Consider the following 21,417-nt stretch of genomic DNA (forward strand, 5'->3'; position numbering starts at 1 on the left):
TGTAGAAGTGAATGTGTTTGCTGTTGTGTAATGGAAGGATGTTGAAGTGAATGTACATGCTGCAAAATAATGGGAGGCTGATGAACTGAATGTGCCTGGTGTGGTATAATAGGATGTGGAAGTGAATGGGCATCCTGTTGTGTAATGGGAGGATGTGGAAGTGAACGTGCTTGCTGAGGTATAATGTGAGGATGTGGAAGTGAATGTGCATGCTGTTGTATAACAGGAAGACGTGGAAGTGAATGTGCATGCTGTTGTATAATGGAGGCTGTAGAAATGAATGTGCATGCTGTGGTATAACGGGAGGATGTGAATGTGCATGGAGTATAATGGGAGGATGTGGAAGTGAATGTGCATACTGTTCTATAATGGGAGGATGTGGAAGTGAATGTGCATGCTGTTGTATCATGGGAGGATGTGGAAGTGAATGTGCATGCTGTTCTATCATGGGAGGATGTGGAAGTGAATGTGCATGCTGTTCTATCATGGGAGGATGTGGAAGTGAACGTGCATGCTGTTCTATCATGAGAGGATGTGGAAGTGAATGTGTATGCTTTCATATAACAGGAGGATGTTGAAGTGAATGTGGATGCTGTTCTATCCTGGGAGGATGTGGAAGTGAATGTGCATGCTGTGGTTTAATTGGAGGATGTGGAAGTGAATGTGTATGCCGTGGTATAATGGGAGGATGTGGAAGTGAATCTGCATGCTATGGTATTATGGGAGGATGTGGAAGTGAATGTCCATTCTGTGGTACAATGGGAGGATGTGGCAGTGATTATGCATGCTGTTGTATAACGGGAGGATGTGGAAGTGAATGTGCATGCTTTCATATAACAGGAGGATGTGGAAGTGAATGTGGTTGCTGTTGTATAACAGGAGGATGTGGAAGTGAATGTGCATGCTGTTGTATAATGTGAGGATGTCAAAGTGAATGTGTATGCTTTCGTATAACAGGAGGATGTGGAAGTGAATGTGCATGCTGTGGTATAATGGGAGGATGTGGAAGTGAATGTGCATGGTGTGGTATAACGGGAGGATGTGGAAGTGAATGTGCATGTTGTTGTATAATGGGAGGATGTGGAAGTGAATGTGCATGCTGTTGTATAACAGGAGGTTGTGGAAGTGAATGTGCTTGCTGTTATATAACAGGAGGATGCATAGCAAACAGGACAGGACCACCACGATAATCATAAAATATAGATTTAATATTCTAAACACAAAGATGAGCACTTTCGCGTACCAACAAGCACGCTTCTTCAGATCTTACAAGAACAATCCATCTCATCACCTTATACACTCTCATCATGTAGACATTAAGAACCATTAAAAACAATCATTTAATTAATCTCTATAATCCAGTTTAATAAAACAGTTAATTAATTAGTTGTCTATTTAAAAATATGGTACTTACGTATTATCGCAACCACATTTTCCGACGTGCTGGACTTTCTTCTCTTTTACTCAAACAATGACAAGGAAGTGTAATCAGGAAGGGTAGACTGTAAAAAACTCTTCTGGGATGTTGGTGGTGGCTTTTTAAAATGAGTAAGGGTTCAAATTTGAGGATTTCTGGCTAGCGTGCTTGAAAGACGTCAAGCATTGAATTCAGCGAGCGATCGCAGTGGCTGTCTGTATATACGTACGTTGGCCTGAAAGGAGTGTGGGCAGTCATAGCGTACAATGTTAGAAACACACACACACACACACACACACACACACACACACACACACACACACACACACACACACACACACACACACACTTCCAACGAATTAGCTGCTTTTGAGCACACTAGCCAGAAATCCCAACATGTGCAAACCCTTACTAGTTTTACAGACCCACCACCAAGATTGTGTTTTAACAGTCTACCCTTCCCGATTACTTTTTTAAGAAGTTAGACTGGGTACTGCTTTGCTTTTCTTTCCTGATGCTTTCCGTTCTCAGGGCAAAGGCTGAGAACGCGGAACGCGTTTTAAGTGGAACATTGGACTTTCTTAACTGACATCTTGAGATGCTGGCAGTAAATGGGGAAACCTATTTTTCAAACCTTATTTTTTCAGCCATTGAAGTGAAAAAACATCCTAAAAACAATAACACATTAAAGAAAACATGTCTTTGAGGTTTTCTCATACTTCATTGGTCCCAGTTGACACAAGGAGAAGCAACCAGCATCAGGGCGAAAATGTGGTTGCGATAATACGTAAGTACCAAAAATATATACTTATGGCAGAACCATCTGTTACATCATAACACATACTAAAACTCTATCTAATCACTCTATATCTATGAATATAGAATATGTTATATCAAATATGCTATAAATAAATCACAAACATAAAGAAAACAAGATAAAGCCATGCTAGGTAAATAAATAATGATAATACTTGAAATTTATACATATATATATATATATATCTAAAATAAAAACGATAAATTATAAATTATTTTCTTCCTTCATATAAGGGAAATGTATATATATATATATATATATATATATATATATATATATATATATATATATATGTATATAATTTTCATAACCTATTCTGTTAAATTCATTTACGTGGTCGTGCTTCTAATACTGGTTTTATACTCACAAAATTATTTAAACCAGGATGCATATCTGCACGCAATTTAAATATCCAACGTAACTCTGTCAGTTCAAGATAGTTCATTTTATCACCTCCCCTTTTATTTTCAGTTACCAATTGTAGCACTCTGAAACTAATATGATGATCTCTCTCTATAGCTATATGTTTTGCAAATGCATTTTGTAGATTAGATCATTTTATATCATACACATGATTATATATTCTATCTTTTAGTCTCCTTGATGTCATACCCACATAAAAACAAGGACAAGAAGTACATATTGCAAGATATATCAAATTACTATCATTACATGTAGCATAGAATTTAGGTAAGAACTTATAATCTAGGACAGAGTGACAGAACAATTGTGCATCTGTTATTTCTTTACACATGTTACATCGACCACAAGGGAATGTGCCAAAATCTAGCTTTTTCTTACACTCTTTCTTCTTAATATTGGTGTTGTGATCTATACATAAAAGTCTCTTACTATACCTATATCTAGGGAATTCCCTACGATATCCAATAGAGTAGAATAGGTTCATAGGTTCATAGGTTCATACTAGGCTATCTGCACAAGGGCATTTATAAGCCTAGCCAGAGTTTTGTGGCTTTCGCCACCCCTTTAGTTTGGAGGATACTATGCCCATTATTTTGCTGTGCCTCTGTCAAGCAGTGACACTGAGATACTCATTACGCAAAGTGTAAAGAATGTTTTGCATACTATATAGGCAAAACAGAGAGACAGTTGAGGAAACGTATATACGAACATTATTATAAGATACAAACTAAGGACCTCAACAATGCACTATATAGACATATTGGTGAATTTGGTGAGCAACATTATTTTTTGTTCACTATTATAGATCAGGAACTCTCCACACCTTTTGGAGGGGATTGGAAAAATAGATTAGCATGTAAAGAAAGTAAGTGGCAAATATTAGTAGATGCCACAAGGAGCCCAGGAATTAATGAGTATATAAGTATTAAACCTTTTTTAAACATGTAATTAGCTTATATTATATATAATTCATTATTTATTAATTATAGTTATATTATTATGTATGTTTTATCTTATATTTATAACAATTTCATAGTTTTAATGTAAGACATAATGTTGTCATAGATTTTTATAGTGGTGATTGTATTCAATATTATTTATAATATTTTTACATTAGAATAACAAATAAGTTTTTAGTTAATTATACCTACGGGTATCATTACCAGCCAATATGAAGTGCAAAAGGTATGTTTTATATCAATTTGTTAAGATAGGTTAGAAATACATGTACAAGGTGCAGTGATATATCTTTAAGAAAACTAGTGAGTTTTGGCGCCAAAAGAAGTTTTAAATACACTGTTGTTGCTTGTTTTCTCTGTTCTGATGAAGTCTGCAATATCGCAGATGAAAGCGCTTAACATGAAGTAACTTTTATATGTGTATACTTGTTGAATGTTGTTTTATGTGCAATAAACGGGTTTGCTGTGCTGCTGTGTTGCTGCGTTTACCTTCATTACCTATACCTTGCCATTAACCGGAGTTCTTTGGTGGAGTTCGTGTATTCTTTTTATACTTCTATTATCATTCGTATATCTAGTAGTAAAAACTATATTAGTGTTCCTATTATATCTATCATGGTAGCTACCAGTCATTTGTAACTTCTTCTCCGTCTTGTTAGTATCCATAAAAACAGTTTCTTTTATTTTTTCAAGCAAGGATCTATTATATCCCCTTTCCAAAAATAGACTTTTCATATAGTTCATCTGTTTATTTAACTCTATGGCATCTCTACAAATTCTCTTAAGTCTATAATATTGACTATTAACAATATTAGGAAAAACAAATCTGGGATGCATACTTCTGAAATGTAATAGAGTGGTTTGCCAACATGGCTTTGAATATAGACCAGTGGACAAAAAAACCTTGTACATCTTTTGAAATGACTATATCCAAAAAAATCTATCTTCATAGTTGAATGTAGCATAGTAGCATAGCAAGTGAATGTGCATGCTGTGGTATAATGGAAGGATATTGAAGTGAATATGCATGCTGTGGTGCAATGGGAGGATGTGGAACTGAACGTCCATGCTGCAGTATAACGGAAGGATGTGGATGTGAATGTGCATGCTGTTGTATAACAAGAAGATGTAGAAGTCAATGTGCATGCTGTTGTATAACAAGAGGATGTGGAAGTTAATGGGCATGCTGTGGTACAATGGGAGGATGTGGAAGTGAATGTGCATGCTGTTGTATAGCAAGAGGATGTGGAAGTTAATGGGCATGCTGTGGTACAATGGGAGGATGTGGAAGTGAATGTGCATGCTATGTTATAAGAGGAGGATGTGGAAGTGAATGTACATGCTGTGGTACAATGGGAGGATGTTGAAGTGAATGTGCATGCTGTTGTATACCAGGGTGATTTGTAAGTGAATGTGCATGCTGTGGTACAATAGAGGATGTTGAAGTCAATGTGCCTGCTGTTGTATAACGGGAGGGTGTGGAAGTGAAGATCCATGCTGCAGTATAACAGGAGGATGTGGAAGTGAATGTGCATGCTGTGGTATAATGGGAGGATGTGAAAGTAAATGTGCATGCTGTTGTAAAATGGGAGTTTGTGGAAGTGAATGTGCATGCTGTTATATAATGGGAGGATGTGGAAGTGAATGTGCATGCTGTAGTATAACAGGAGGATGTTGAAGTGAATGTGCATGCTGCGGTATAACTGGAGGATGTGGAAGTAAATGTGCAAGCTGTGGTACAATGTGAGGATGTGGAAGTGAATGTGTATCCCATGGTATAACAGGAGGATATGGAAGTGAATGTGCATGCTGTTGTATAACAGGAGGATTTGCAAGTGAATGTGCATACTGTGGTACAACGGCAGGATGATGAAGTGAATGTGCATGATGTGGTACAATGGAAGGATATTGAAGTCAATGTGCATGCTGTTGTATAATGGGAGGATGTTGAAGTGAATGTGCATGATCTGGTACAATGGTAGGATGTTGAAGTGAATGCCTGCTGTTGTATAACAGAAGATTTGGAAGTAAATGTGCATGCTGCAGTATAACAGGAGGATATGGAAGTGAATGTGGATGATGTGGTATAACAGGAGGATGTGGAAGTGAATGTGCATGCTGTGGTATAACGGGAGGATGTGGAAGTGAATGTGCATGCTGTGGTATAACAGGAGGATGTGGAAGTGAATGTGCATGCTGCTGTATAATGGGAGGATGTGGAACTGAATGTGCTTGTTGTGTTATAACTTGAAGATGTGGAAGTGAATGTGCATGTGATGTAATGGGAGGTTGTGGAAGTGAATGTGCATGTTGTGTTATAATGGGAGGATGTGGAAGTGAATGTACATGCTGCGGTATAACGGGAGGATGTGGAAGTGAATGTGCATGTTGTATAATGGGAGGATGTATGTGCATGGTGTAGTATAATGAGAGGATGTGGAAGTGAATGTGCATGCTGCAGTATAATAGGAGGGTGTGGAAGTGAATGTGCATGCTGCAGTATAACAGGAGGATATGGAAGTGAATGTGCATGCTGTGGTATAATGGGAGGATGTGGAAGTGAATGTGCATGCTGTGGTATAATGGGAGGATGTGGAAGTGAATGTGCATGCTGTGGTATAACAGGAGGATGTGGAAGTGAATGTGCATGCTGCTGTATAATGGGAGGATGTGGAAGTGAATGTGCATGTTGTGTTATAACGGGAAGATGTGGAAGTGAATGTGCATGTGATGTAATGGGAGGTTGTGGAAGTGAATGTGCATATTGTGTTATAATGGGAGGATGTGGAAGTGAATGTGCATGCTGCGGTATAATGGGAGGATGTGGAAGTGAATGTGCATGTTGTATAATGGGAGGATGTATGTGCATGCTGTTGTATAACGGGAGGATGTGGAAGTGAATGTGCATGCTGCAGTATAATGGCAGGATGTGGAAGCCAATGTGCATGCTGCAGAATAACAGGAGGATGTGGAAGTGAATGTGCATGCTGTAGTATAGTGGGAGGATGTGGAAGTAAATGTGCATGCTGTGGTATAATGGGAGGATGTGGAAGTGAATGTGCATGCTGTTGTATAATGGAGGATGTGGAAGTGAATGTGCATGCTGTTGTATAATGGGAGGATGTGGAAGTGAATGTGCATGCTGTGGTATAACAGGAGGATGTGGAAGTGAATGTGCATGCTGTTGTATAACAGGAGGATGTGGAAGTGAATGTGCATGCTGTTGTATAATGGGAGGATGTGGAAGTGAATGTGCATGCTGTTGTATAATGGGAGGATGTGGAAGTGAATGTGCATGCTGCAGTATAACAGGAGGATGTGGAAGTGAATGTGCATGCTGTTGTATAATGGGAGGATGTGGAAGTGAATGTGCATGCTGTTGTATAACAGGAGGATGTGGAAGTGAATGTGCATGCTGTGGTATAACAGGAGGATGTGGAAGTGAATGTGCATGCTGTGGTATAATGGGAGGATGTGGAAGTGAATGTGCATGCTGTTATAATGGGAGGATGTGGAAGTGAATGTGCATGCTGTTGTATAATGGGAGGATGTGGAAGTGAATGTGCATGCTGCAGAATAACAGGAGGATGTGGAAGTGAATGTGCATGCTGTGGTATAATGGGAGGATGTGGAAGTGAATGTGCATGCTGTTGTATAATGGGAGGATGTGGAAGTGAATGTGCATGCTGTGGTATAATGGGAGGATGTGGAAGTGAATGTGCATGCTGTTGTATAATGGGAGGATGTGGAAGTGAATGTGCATGCTGTTGTATAATGGGAGGATGTGGAAGTGAATGTGCATGCTGTTGTATAATGGGAGGATGTGGAAGTGAATGTGCATGCTGTTGTATAATGGGAGGATGTGGAAGTGAATGTGCATGCTGTGGTATAATGGGAGGATGTGGAAGCGAATGTGCATGCAGTTGTATAATAGGAGGATATGAAAGTCAATGTGCATGCTGTTGTATACCGGGAGTATGTGGAAGTGAATGTGCATGCTGTGGTATAATGGGAGGATGTGGAAGTGAATGTGCATGCTGTGGTATAATGGGAGGATGTGGAAGTGAATGTGCATGCTGTGGTATAACAGGAGGATGTGGAAGTGAATGTGCATGCTGTGGTATAATGGGAGGATGTGGAAGTGAATGTGCATGCTGTGGTATAACAGGAGGATGTGGAAGTGAATGTGCATGCTGTTGTATAATGGAGGATGTGGAAGTGAATGTGCATGCTGTGGTATAATGGGAGGATGTGGAAGTGAATGTGCATGCTGCAGTATAACAGGAGGATGTGGAAGTGAATGTGCATGCTGTTGTATAATGGGAGGATGTGGAAGTGAATGTGCATGCTGTTCTATCATGGGAGGATGTGGAAGTGAATGTGCATGCTGTCGTATAACAGGAGGACGTGGACATGAATGTGCATGATGTGGTATAACGGGAGGATGTGGAAGTAAATATGCATGCTGCAGTATAATGGGAGGATGTGGAAGTGAATGTGCATGCTGTGGTATAATGGGAGGATGTGGAAGTGAATGTGCATGCTGTGGTATAATGGGAGGATGTGGAAGTGAATGTGCATGCTGTTGTATAATGGGAGGATGTGGAAGTGAATGTGCATGCTGTGGTATAACGGGAGGATGTGGAAGTAAATGTGCATGCTGCAGTATAATGGGAGGATGTGGAAGTGAATATGCATAGTGTTGTATAATGGGAGGATGTGGAAGTGAATGTGCATGCTGTTGTATAACGGGAGGATGTTGAAGTGAATGTGCATGCTGTTGTATAACAGGAGGATGTGGAAGTGAATGTGCATGCTGTGGTATAACAGGAGGATGTGGAAGTGAATGTGCATGCTGTGGTATAACAGGAGGATGTGGAAGTGAATGTGCATGCTGTGGTATAATGGGAGGATGTGGAAGTGAATGTGCATGCTGTGGTATAATGGGAGGATGTGGAAGTGAATGTGCATGCTGTTGTATAATGGGAGGATGTGGAAGTGAATGTGCATGCTGTAGTATAACAGGAGGATGTGGAAGTGAATGTGCATGCTGTGGTATAATGGGAGGATGTGGAAGTGAATGTGCATGCTGTTGTATAACAGGAGGATGTGGAAGTGAATGTGCATGCTGTTGTATAATGGGAGGATGTGGAAGTGAATGTGCATGTTGTATAATGGGAGGATGTGGAAGTGAATGTGCATGCTGTTGTATAACAGGAGGATGTGGAAGTGAATGTGCATGCTGTTGTATAATGGGAGGATGTGGAAGTGAATGTGCATGCTGTGGTATAATGGGAGGATGTGGAAGTGAATGTGCATGCTGTGGTATAACAGGAGGATGTGGAAGTGAATGTGCATGCTGCAGTATAACAGGAGGATGTGGAAGTGAATGTGCATGCTGCGGTATAATGGGAGGATGTGGAAGTGAATGTACATGCTGTGGTATGGCAAGAGGATGTAGAAGTGAATGTGCTTGCTGTGGTATACCGGGAGGATATAGAAGTTAATGTGCATGCTGTGGTATAATGGGAGGATACTGAAATGAATATACATGCTGCGGTATAACAAGAGGATGTAGAAGTGAATGTGCATGCTGTTGTATAATGGGAGGATGTGGAAGTGAATGTGCATGCTGTTGTATAATGGGAGGATGTGGAAGTGAATGTGCATGCTGTGGTATAATGGGAGGATGTGGAAGTGAATGTGCATGCTGTTGTATAATGGGAGGATGTGGAAGTGAATGTGCATGCTGTGGTATAATGGGAGGATGTGGAAGTGAATGTGCATGCTGTTGTATAATGGGAGGATGTGGAAGTGAATGTGCATGCTGTAGTATAACAGGAGGATGTGGAAGTGAATGTGGATGCTGTTCTATAACAGGAGGATGTGGAAGTGAATGTGCATGCTGTGGTATAATGGGAGGATGTGGAAGTGAATGTGCATGCTGTCATATAATGGGAGGATGTGGAAGTGAATGTGCATGCTGTTGTATAACAGGAGGATGTGGAAGTGAATGTGCATGCTGTGGTATAATGGGAGGATGTGGAAGTGAATGTGCATGCTGTTGTATAACAGGAGGATGTGGAAGTGAATGTGCATGCTGTGGTATAACAGGAGGATGTGGAAGTGAATGTGCATGCTGTGGTATAATGGGAGGATGTGGAAGTGAATGTGCATGCTGTGGTATAATGGGAGGATGTGGAAGTGAATGTGCATGCTGTGGTATAACAGGAGGATGTGGAAGTGAATGTGCATGCTGTGGTATAATGGGGGGATGTGGAAGTGAATGTGCATGCTGCAATATAATGGGAGGATGTGGAAGTGAATGTGCATGCTGTGGTATAACAGGAGGATGTGGAAGTGAATGTGCATGCTGTGGTATAACAGGAGGATGTGGAAGTGAATGTGCATGCTGCAGTATAATGGCAGGATGTGGAAGGGAAGCAACATGCTGCGGTATAACGGGAGGATGCAGAAGTGAATGTGCATTCTGTTGTATTACATGAGGATGTGGAAGTGAATTTGCATGCTGTTGTATAACAGGAGGATGTGGAAGTGAATGTGCATGCTGTGGTATAATGGGAGGATGTGGAAGTGAATGTGCATGCTGTTGTATAATGGGAGGATGTGGAAGTGAATGTGCATGCTGTTGTATAATGGGAGGATGTGGAAGTGAATGTGCATGCTGTTCTATCATGGGAGGATGTGGAAGTGAATGTGCATGCTGCAGTATAATGGGAGGATGTTGAAGTGAATGTGCATGCTGTTGTATAACGGGAGGATGTGGAAGTGAATGTGCATGCTGTTGTATAACAGGAGGATGTAGAAGTGAATGTACATGCTGTGGTATAACATGAGGATGTGGAAGTAAATGTGAATGCTGTTGTATAATGGGAGGATGTGGAAGTGAATGTGCATGCTGTTGTATAATGGGAGGATGTGGAAGTGAATGTGCATGCTGTTGTATAACAGGAGGATGTGGAAGTGAATGTGCATGCTGTGGTATAATGGGAGGATGTGGAAGTAAATGTGCAAGCTGTGGTATAATGGGAGGATGTAGAAGTTATTGTGCATGCTGCAGCATAACAGGAGTATGTGGAAGTGAATGTGGATGCTGTGGTGCAATGGGAGGATGTGGAAGAGAATGTGCATGCTGTGGTGTAACAGGAGGATGTGGAAGTGAATGTGCATGCTGTGGTATAATGGGAGGATGTGGAAGTGAATGTGCATGCTGTGGTATAATGGGAGGATGTGGAAGTGAATGTGCATGCTGCAGTATAACAGGAGGATGTGGAAGTGAATGTGCATGCTGTTGTATAATGGGAGGATGTGGAAGTGAATGTGCATGCTGTTGTATAATGGGAGGATGTGGAAGTGAATGTGCATGCTGTGGTATAATGGGAGGATGTGAATGTGCATGCTGTTGTATAATGGGAGGATGTTGAAGTGAATGTGCATGCTCTGGGACAATGGTAGGATTTTGACATGAATGTGCATGCATTTGTATAATGGGAGGATGTGGAAGTAAATGTGCATGCAGTAGTATAACAGAAGGATATGGAAGTGAATGTGGATGCTGTTCTATAACAGGAGGATGTGGAAGTGAATGTGCATGCTGTGGTATAATGGGAGGATGTGGAAGTGAATGTGCATGCTGTGGTATAATGGGAGGATGTGGAAGTGAATGTGCATGCTGTTGTATAATGGGAGGATGTAGAAGTGAATGTGCATGCTGTTGTATAACAGGAGGATGTGGAAGTGAATGTGCATGCTGTGGTATAATGGGAGGATGTGGAAGTGAATGTGCATGCTGTGGTATAATGGGAGGATGTGGAAGTGAATGTGCATGCTGTTGTATAATGGGAGGATGTGGAAGTGAATGTGCATGCTGTGGTATAATGGGAGGATGTGGAAGTGAATGTGCATGCTGCAGTATAACAGGAGGATGTGGAAGTGAATGTGCATGCTGTGGTACAATGTTAAGATCTGGAAGTGAATGTGCATGCTGTGGTATAACAGGAGGATGTGGAAGTGAATGTGCATGCTGCAGTATAATGGGAGGATGTGGAAGTGAATGTGCATGCTGTGGTATAATGGGAGGATGTGGAAGTGAATGTGCATGCTGTATACTGCGATACAATGCGAGGATGTGGAAGTGAATGTGCATGCTGTTGTATAATGGGAGGATGTGGAAGTGAATGTGCATGCTGTGGTATAATGGGAGGATGTGGAAGTGAATGTGCATGCTGTTGTATAATGGGAGGATGTGGAAGTGAATGTGCATGCTGTTCTATCATGGGAGGATGTGGAAGTGAATGTGCATGCTGTTCTATCATGGGAGGATGTGGAAGTGAATGTGCATGCTGCAGTATAACAGGAGGATGTGGAAGTGAATGTGCATGCTGTTGTATCATGGGAGGATGTGGAAGTGAATGTGCATGCTGTCGTATAACAGGAGGATGTGGACATGAATGTGCATGATGTGGTATAATGGGAGGATGTGGAAGTGAATGTGCATGCTGTTGTATAATGGGAGGATGTGGAAGTGAATGTGCATGCTGTGGTATAACAGGAGGATGTGGAAGTGAATGTGCATGCTGTTGTATAATGGGAGGATGTGGAAGTGAATGTGCATGCTGTTGTATAACAGGAGGATGTGGAAGTGAATGTGCATGCTGTTGTATACAGGAAGGATGTGGAAGTGAATGCACATGCTGTGGTATAACAGGATGATGTGGAAGTGAATGTACATGCTGCAGTATAATGGCAGGATGTGGAAGGGAAGCAACATGCTGTGGTATAACGGGAGGATGTGGAAGTGAATGTGCATGCTGTGATATAACAGGAGGATGTGGAAGTGAATGTGCATGCTGTGGTATAATGGGAGGATGTGGAAGTGAATGTGCATGCTGTTGTATAATGGGAGGATGTGGAAGTGAATGTGCATGCTGTGGTATAACAGGAGGATGTGGAAGTGAATGTGCATGCTGTTGTATAATGGGAGGATGTGGAAGTGAATGTGCATGCTGTTGTATAATGGGAGGATGTGGAAGTGAATGTGCATGCTGTGGTATAATGGGAGGATGTGGAAGTGAATGTGCATGCTGTTGTATAATGGGAGGATGTGGAAGTGAATGTGCATGCTGTGGTATAATGGGAGGATGTGGAAGTGAATGTGCATGCTGTTGTATAATGGGAGGATGTGGAAGTGAATGTGCATGCTGTAGTATAACAGGAGGATGTGGAAGTGAATGTGCATGCTGTTGTATAACAGGAGGATGTGGAAGTGAATGTGCATGCTGTTGTATAACAGGAGGATGTGGAAGTGAATGTGTATGCTTTTTTATAACGGGAGATTGTGGAAGTAAATGTACATGCTGTTCTCTAATGGCAGGATGTGGAAGTGAATATGCATGCTGTGGTATATCGGGAGGATGTGGAAGTAAATGTGCAAGTTGTGGTATAATGGGAGGATGTAGAAGTGAATGTGCATGCTGTGGTATAACAGGAGGATGTGGAAGTGAATGTGCATGCTGTGGTATAATGGGAGGATGTGGAAGTGAATGTGCATGCTGCAGTATAACAGGAGGATGTGGAAGTGAATGTGCATGCTGTTGTATAATGGGAGGATGTGGAAGTGAATGTGCATGCTGTGGTATAACAGGAGGATGTGGAAGTGAATGTGCATGCTGCAGTATAATGGGAGGATGTGGAAGTGAATGTGCATGCTGTGGTATAATGGGAGGATGTGGAAGTGAATGTGCATGCAGTTGTATAATAGGAGGATGTGGAAGTCAATGTGCATGCTGTTGTATACCAGGAGGATGTGGAAGTGAATGTGCATGCTGTTCTATAATGGGAGGATGTGGAAGTGAATGTGCATGCTGTTCTATAATGGGAGGATGTGGAAGTGAATGTGCATGCTGTTCTATCATGGGAGGATGTGGAAGTGAATGTGCATGCTGTTCTATCATGGGAGGATGTGGAAGTGAATGTGCATGCTGTGGTATAACAGGAGGATGTGGAAGTGAATGTGCATGCTGTAGTATAACAGGAGGATGTGGAAGTGAATGTGCATGCTGTGGTATAACAGGAGGATGTGGAAGTGAATGTGCATGCTGTGGTATAACAGGAAGATGTGGAAGTGAATGTGCATGCTGTGGTATAACAGGAAGATGTGGAAGTGAATGTGCATGCTGGTATAATGGGAGGATGTGGAAGTGAATGTGCATGCTGCAGTATAATGGGAGGATGTGGAAGTGAATGTGCATGCTGCAGAATAACAGGAGGATGTGGAAGTGAATGTGCATGCTGTGGTATAATGGGAGGATGTGGAAGTGAATGTGCATGCTGTTGTATAACAGGAGGATGTGGAAGTGAATGTGCATGCTGTGGTATAACAGGAGGATGTGGAAGTGAATGTGCATGCTGAAGTATAACGGGAGGATGTGGAAGTAAATGTGCACTTTGTTGTATAATGGGAGGATGCAAAAATGAATGTGCATGCTGTGGTATTACAAGAGGATGTGGAAGTGAATGTGCATGCTGTTGTATAACGGGAGGATGTGGAAGTGAATGTGCATGCTGCAGTATAATGGCAGGATGTGGAAGTCAATGTGCATGCTGCAGTATAATGGCAGGATGTGGAAGCGAATGTGCATGCTGTGGTATATCGGGAGGATGTGGAAGTGAATGTGCATGCTGTTCTATCCTGGGAGGATGTGGAAGTGAATGTGCATGCTGTGGTATAATGGGAGGATGTGGAAGTGAATGTGCATGCTGTGGTATAACAGGATGATGTGGAAGTGAATGTGCATGTTGTATTACAGGAGGATGTGGAAGTGAATGTACATGCTGCGGTATAATGGGAGGATGTGGAAGTGAATGTGCATGCTGCAGTATAACAGGAGGATGTGGAAGTGAATGTGCATGCTGTGGTATAATGGGAGGATGTGGAAGTGAATGTGCATGCTGTTGTATAACAGGAGGATGTGGAAGTGAATGTGCATGCTGTTGTATAATGGGAGGATGTGGAAGTGAATGTGCATGCTGTTGTATAATGGGAGGATGTAGAAGTGAATGTGCATGCTGTTGTATAACAGGAGGATGTGGAAGTGAATGTGTATGCTGTTGTATAATGGGAGGATGTGGAAGTGAATGTGCATGCTGTGGTATAATGAGAGGATGTGGAAGTGAATGTGCATGCTCTGGTATAACGGGAGGATTTAGAATTGAATGTGCATGCTGCAGTATAACAGCAGGATATGGAATGTGTATGCTGTGGTATAATGGGAGGATGTGGAAGTAAATGTGTATGCTGTTATATAACAGGAGGATGTGGAAGTGAATGTGTATGCTGTGGTATAATGGAAGGATGTGGAAGTAAATGTGTATGCTTTTATATAACAGGAGGATGTGGAAGTGAATGTGTATGCTGTGGTATAATGGGAGGATGTGGAAGTAAATGTGCAAGCTGTGGTAGAACGGGAGGGTGTGGATGTGAATGTGCATGCCATGGTATAACAGGAGGATGTGGAAGTGAATATGCATAGTGTTGTATATTGGGAGGATGGTGAAGTGAATGTGCATGCTGTTGTATAAAGGGAGGATGTTGAAGTGAATGTGCATACTCTGGGACAACGGGAGAATGTTGAAGTATAATGGGAGGATGTTGACATGAATGTGCATGCTGTTGTATAACGGGAGGATGTTGAAGTGAATGTGCATGCTGTAGTATAACAGGAGGATGTGGAAGTGAATGTGCATGCTGTGGTATAACAAGAGGATGTGGAAGTGAATGTGCATGCTGTGGTATAATGGGAGGATGTGGAAGTGAATGTGCATGCTGTTGTATAACAGGAGGATGTGGAAGTGAATGTGTATGCTTTTTTATAACAGGAGGATGTGGAAGTGAATGTGCATGCTGTGGTACAATGGGAGGATCTGGAAGTGAATGTGCATGCTGCAGTATAACTGGAGGATGCAAAAGTGAATGTGCATGCTGTGGTATTACAAGAGGATGTGGAAGTGAATGTGCATTCTGTGGTGTTAGGGGAGGATGTGGAAGTGAATGTGAATGCTGCAGCATAACGGGAGAATGTGGAAGTGAATGTGGATGCTGTGGTGCAATGGGAGGATGTGGAAGAGAATGTGCATGCTGTGGTGTAACAGGAGGATGTGGAAGTGAATGTGCATGCTGCAGTATAATGGAAGGATGTGGAAGTGAATGTGCATGCTGTGGTGTAATGGGAGAATATGGAAGTGAATGTGCATGCTGTATACTGTGGTACAATGCGAGGATGTTGAAGTGAATGTGCATGCTGTTGTATACCGGGAGGATTTGCAAGTGAATGTGCATGCTGTGGTACAACGGAAGAATATTGAAGTCAACGTGCATGCTGTTGTATAATGGGAGGATGTGGAAGTGAATGTGCATGCTGTTCTATAATGGGAGGATGTGGAAGTGAATGTGCATGCTGTTCTATAATGGGAGGATGTATTAGTGAATGTGCATGCTGCAGTATACCAGGAGGGTGTGGAAGTGAATGTGCATGCTGTTGTGTAACTGGAGAATGTGGAAGTGAATGTGCATGCTGTTGTGTAACAGGAGAATGTGGAAGTGAATGTGCATGCTGTGGTATACCAGAAGGATGTGGAAGTGAATGGGCATGCTGTGGTACAACAGGAGGATGTGGAAGTGAATGTACATAACATGGTACAATCGGAGGATGTTGAAGTGAATATGCATGCTGTTGTATAATGGGAGGGTGTGGAAGTGAAGGTCCATTCTGCAGTATAACAGGAGGATGTGGAAGTGAATGTGCATGCTGTGATATAATGGGACAATGTTGAAGTGAATGGGCATGCTGTTGTATAACAGGAGGATGTGGAAGTGAATGTACATTCTGTGGTATAATGGGAGGATGGTGAAGTGAAAGTGCATGCTGTTGTATAATGGGAGGATGTGGAAGTGAATGTGCATGTTGTATAATGGGAGGATGTATGTGCATGGTGTAGTAAAATGGGAGGATGTGGAAGTGAAAGTGCATGCTGTGGTATAATGGGAGGATGTGGAAGTGAATGTGCATGCTGCAGTATAATAGGAGGATGTGGAAGTGAATGTGCATGGTGCAGTGTAATGGAAGGATGTGGAAGTGAATGTGCATGCTGTGGTGTAATGGGAGAATATGTAAGTGAATGTGCATGCTGTGCTATAACGGGAGGATGTGGAAGTAAGTGTGCAAGCTGTGGTACAATGGGAGGGTGTGGAAGTGAATGTGCATGCCATGGTATAAGAGGAGGATACGGAAGTGAATGTGCATGTTGTATACTGCGGTACAACGCGAGGATGTTGAAGTGAATGTGCATGATCTGGTACAATGGTAGGATGTTGAAGTGAATGTGCATGCTGCAGTATAACAGGAGGATGTGGAAGTGAATGTGCATGCTGTGGTATAAAGGGAGTATGTGGAAGTGAATGTCCATGTTTTCATATAACAAGAGGATGTTGAAGTGAATATGCATGCTGTGGTACAATGGCAGGATCTGGAAGTAAATGTGCATGCTGCAGTATAACTGGAGGATATGGAAGTGAATGTGCATGCTGTTGTATAACAGGAGGATGTGGAAGTGAATGTGCATGCTGTGGTATAATGGGAGGATATTGAAGTGAATATGCATGCTGTGGTGCAATGGGAGGATGTGGAAGTGAATGTGCATGCTGTTGTATAACAGGAAGATGGGGAAGTGAATGTGCATGCTGTTGTATAACAGGAGGTTGTGGAAGTGAATGTGAATGTTGTGGTACAGTGGGAGGATGAATGTGCATGCTGTTGTATTCCAGGAGGATTTGGAAGTGAATGTGCATGCTGTGGAACAACGGGAGGATGTTGAAGTCAATGTGCATGCTGTTGTATAATGGGATGGTGTGGAAGTGAATGTCCATGCTGCAGTATAACAGGAGGATGTGGAAGTGAATATGCATGCCGCAGAATAACAAAAGGATGCATAAGTGAATGTGCATTCTGTTGTGTTAGGGGAGGCTGTGGAAGTGAATGTGAATGCTGTTGTATACAGGAAGGATGCAGAAGTGAATCTGCATGCTGTGCTGTAATGGGAGGATGTGGAAGTGAATGTGCATGCTCTTGTATAATGGGAGGATGTGGAAGTGAATGCACATGCTGTGGTATAACGGGAGGATGTGGAAGTGAATGTGCATGTTGTAGTATAATAGGAGGATGTGGAAGTGAATGTGCATGCTCTGGTATAATGGGAGGATGTTGAATTGAATGTGCATGCTGCACTATAACAGCAGGATGTGGAATTGAATGTACATGCTGCGGTATAACGTGAGGATGCTGAAGTGAATGTGCATGCTGCGGTGTAACGGGAGGATGTGGAAGTGAATGCACATGCTGTGGTATAATGGGAGGATTTGCAAGTAAATGGGCAAGTTGAGGTACAATGGGAGGGTGTGGATGTGAATGTGCATGCCATGGTATAACAGGAGGATATGGAAGTGAATGTGCATGCTGTATACTGCGGTACAATGCGAGGATGTTGAAGTGAATGTGCATGTTGTTGTATACCGGGAGGATTTGCAAGTGAATGTGCATACTGTGGTACAACTGCAGGATGCTGAAGTGAATGTGCATGCTGTGGTACAACAGGAGGATATTTAAGTCAACGTGCATTCTGTTGTACAACGGGAGGATGTGGAAGTGAATGTGCATGTTCTTCTATAATGGGATGATTTGGAAGTGAATGTGCATGCTGTTCTATAATGGGAGGATGTATTAGTGAATGTGCATGCTGCAGTATACCAGGAGGGTGTGGAAGTGAATGTGCATGCTGTTGTGTAACTGGAGAATGTGGAAGTGAATGTGCATGCTGTGGTACAATGGGAGGATATGGAAGTAAAGGTGCATGGTGTATGCTATGGTACAACGTGAGGATGTTGAAGTGAATGTGCAAGCTGTTGTATACCAGGAGGATTTGGAATGAATGTGCATGCTGTGGTACAACAGGAGGATGTTGAAGTCAATGTGCATGCTGTGGTATAATGGGAGGATGGTGAAGTGAATGTGCATGTTGTATAATGGGAGGATGTATGTGTATGGTGTAGTATAATGGGAGGATGTGGAAGTGAATGTGCATGCTGTTGTGTAATGGGAGGATGTAGAAGTGAATGTGCATGCTGTTGTGTAACAGGAGGATGTGGAAGTGAATGTGAATGTTGTGGTACAGTGGGAGGATGAATGTGCATGCTGTTGTATTCCAGGAGGATTTGGAAGTGAATGTGCATGCTGTGGAACAACGGGAGGATATTGAAGTCAACGTGCATGGTGTTGCATAACGGGATGGTGTGGACCTGAATGTCCGTGCTGCAGTATAACAGGAGCATGTGGAAGTGAATATGCATGCTGCAGAATAACAAAAGGATGCATAAGTTAAGTACATTCACTTCCACATCCTCCTGTTATAACACAACATGCACATTCATTTCCACATCCTCCCGTGCATTCTGTTGTGTAATGGAAGGCTGTGGAAGTGAATGTGCATGCTGTTGTATACAGGAAGGATGCAGAAGTGAATCTGCATGCTGTGCTGTAATGGGAGGATGTGGAAGTGAATGTGCATGCTCTTGTATAATGGGAGGATGTGGAAGTGAATGCACATGCTGTGGTATAACGGGAGGATGTGGAAGTGAATGTGCATGTTGTAGTATAATAGGAGGATGTGGAAGTGAATGTGCATGCTCTGGTATAATGGGAGGATGTTGAATTGAATGTGCATGCTGCACTATAACAGGAGGATGTGGAAGTGAATGTGTATGCTGTGGTTTAATGGGAGGATGTGGAAGTAAATGTGCATGCTGCAGTATAACGGGAGGATGTGGAAGTGAATGTGCATGCTGCGGTATAATGGGAGGATTTGCAAGTAAATGGACAAGTTGAGGTACAATGGGAGGGTGTGGAAGTGAATGTGCATGCCATGGTATAAGAGGAGAATATGGAAGTGAATGTGCATGCTGTATACTGCGGTACAACGCGAGGATGTTGATGTGAATGCGCATGTTGTTGTGTACCGGGAGGATTTGCAAGTGAATGTGCATACTGTGGTACAACTGCAGGATGCTGAAGTGAATGTGCATGCTGTTGTACAACGGGAGGATGTGGAAGTGAATGTGCATGTTCTTCTATAATGGGATGATTTGGAAGTGAATGTGCATGCCGTTCTATAATGGGAGGATGTATTAGTGAATGTGCATGCTGCAGTATACCAGGAGGGTGTGGAAGTGAATGTGCATGCTGTTGTGTAACAGGAGAATGTGGAAGTGAATGGGCACGCTGTGGTACAATGGGAGGATGTGGAAGTGAATGTGCATGATGTGGTACAATGGGAGGATGTGGAAGTGAATGTGCATGATGTTGTATACCAGGAGGATTTGTAAGTGAATGTGCATGCTGTTGTACAATGGAGGATGTTGAAGTCAATATGCATGCTGTGGTATAATGGGAGGATGGTGAAGTGAATGTGCATGTTGTATAATGGGAGGATGTATGTGTATGGTGTAGTATAATGGGAGGATGTGGAAGTGAATGTGCATGCTGTTGTGTAATGGGAGGATGTAGAAGTGAATGTGCATGCTGTTGTATAACAGGAGGATGTGGAAGTGAATGTGCATGCTGTGGTATAATGGGAGGATGTGGAAGTGAATGTGCAAGCTGTGGTATAACAACAGGATGTGGAAGTGAATGTGCATGCTGTGGTATAATGGGAGGATGTGGAAGTGAATGTGCATGCTGTGGTACAATGGGAAGATGTGTTTTTTCTTTTGTTTCTTTCCATTTATGTTACTGTTTTATGGAGTTAGCCACAGCTGTGCTGTGGTGTTGCAGCAGTCACCTTGCAATTCACTTACCCTACCACCACCTGTCAGGTCTTATGCTGCCTCCAGGCCTGTCTGTCTGCTGAATGATGTAGGTCATCCAGCAGGGGGTGACATGGAGTGCCTGTCATTTTTGGGGAGAGAGGCTGACCATTAGGGAATGCCACCATTAGATTATATTATGTATCTTAGCTGGGGGATATGAGGATGATGTTGGTGGACCGAGAACTTGACATTATATTAGCTGCCTGGAGCACATTCGCTTGTGACTTTTAGAGTCACAGGACTGCCTACTCCTGACCATCAGGCCACTGGTACCTGAGCTCCACTATGAGGGAAGTCACAGAGGTGACTGATCACTTCTTCAGTGCAGCACTGAACTGCATGAAAGTCACTAATCACTCTACTCTGTCACCAGTCATGGTGTTCCCTGTCTCGGTCTGTCCCTTTCCTCCCCAGTTTATAGTCCGGTCCTCCCCATCACCAATTATGCTCCCTCTGTCTGTGTCTCTTATGTGTCTAACCCCCATTTCTATCAGCATCTCCCTGTTGGTCTTTATCTAGCCTTTATATTTGCCCCTCTGTCCCCCACTACCTTATCTACTTCATCTTTTCTGCCTGCACTTTCCTTTTGCTTCCTTCCTCGTACCCTTCTTAGAAATCTATTACCCTGCAAAACATTTACCTTTGTTTCCCCACCCCAATGCCATTTTTTTCTTTCCATCTATATGTTCCTGTGCTCACTCTTCTTCTTGTATACCCATTACCTTCCCAAATATAGTGCAGCTTTTATCTGGGCTCTAAGCTGTCCTCATCCAGGTGCATTGCTGAGCATGTGAACTGATACTGCAACAAGCACATGACATGCACACTACTGGTCTCACTAGGTAATGTGACCCACATCAGAGAG

The sequence above is a fragment of the Protopterus annectens genome, chromosome 9.part0, assembly GCF_019279795.1.
Source record: "Protopterus annectens isolate FY-2018-M chromosome 9.part0, PAN1.0, whole genome shotgun sequence".
Taxonomy (NCBI): domain Eukaryota; kingdom Metazoa; phylum Chordata; order Ceratodontiformes; family Protopteridae; genus Protopterus; species Protopterus annectens.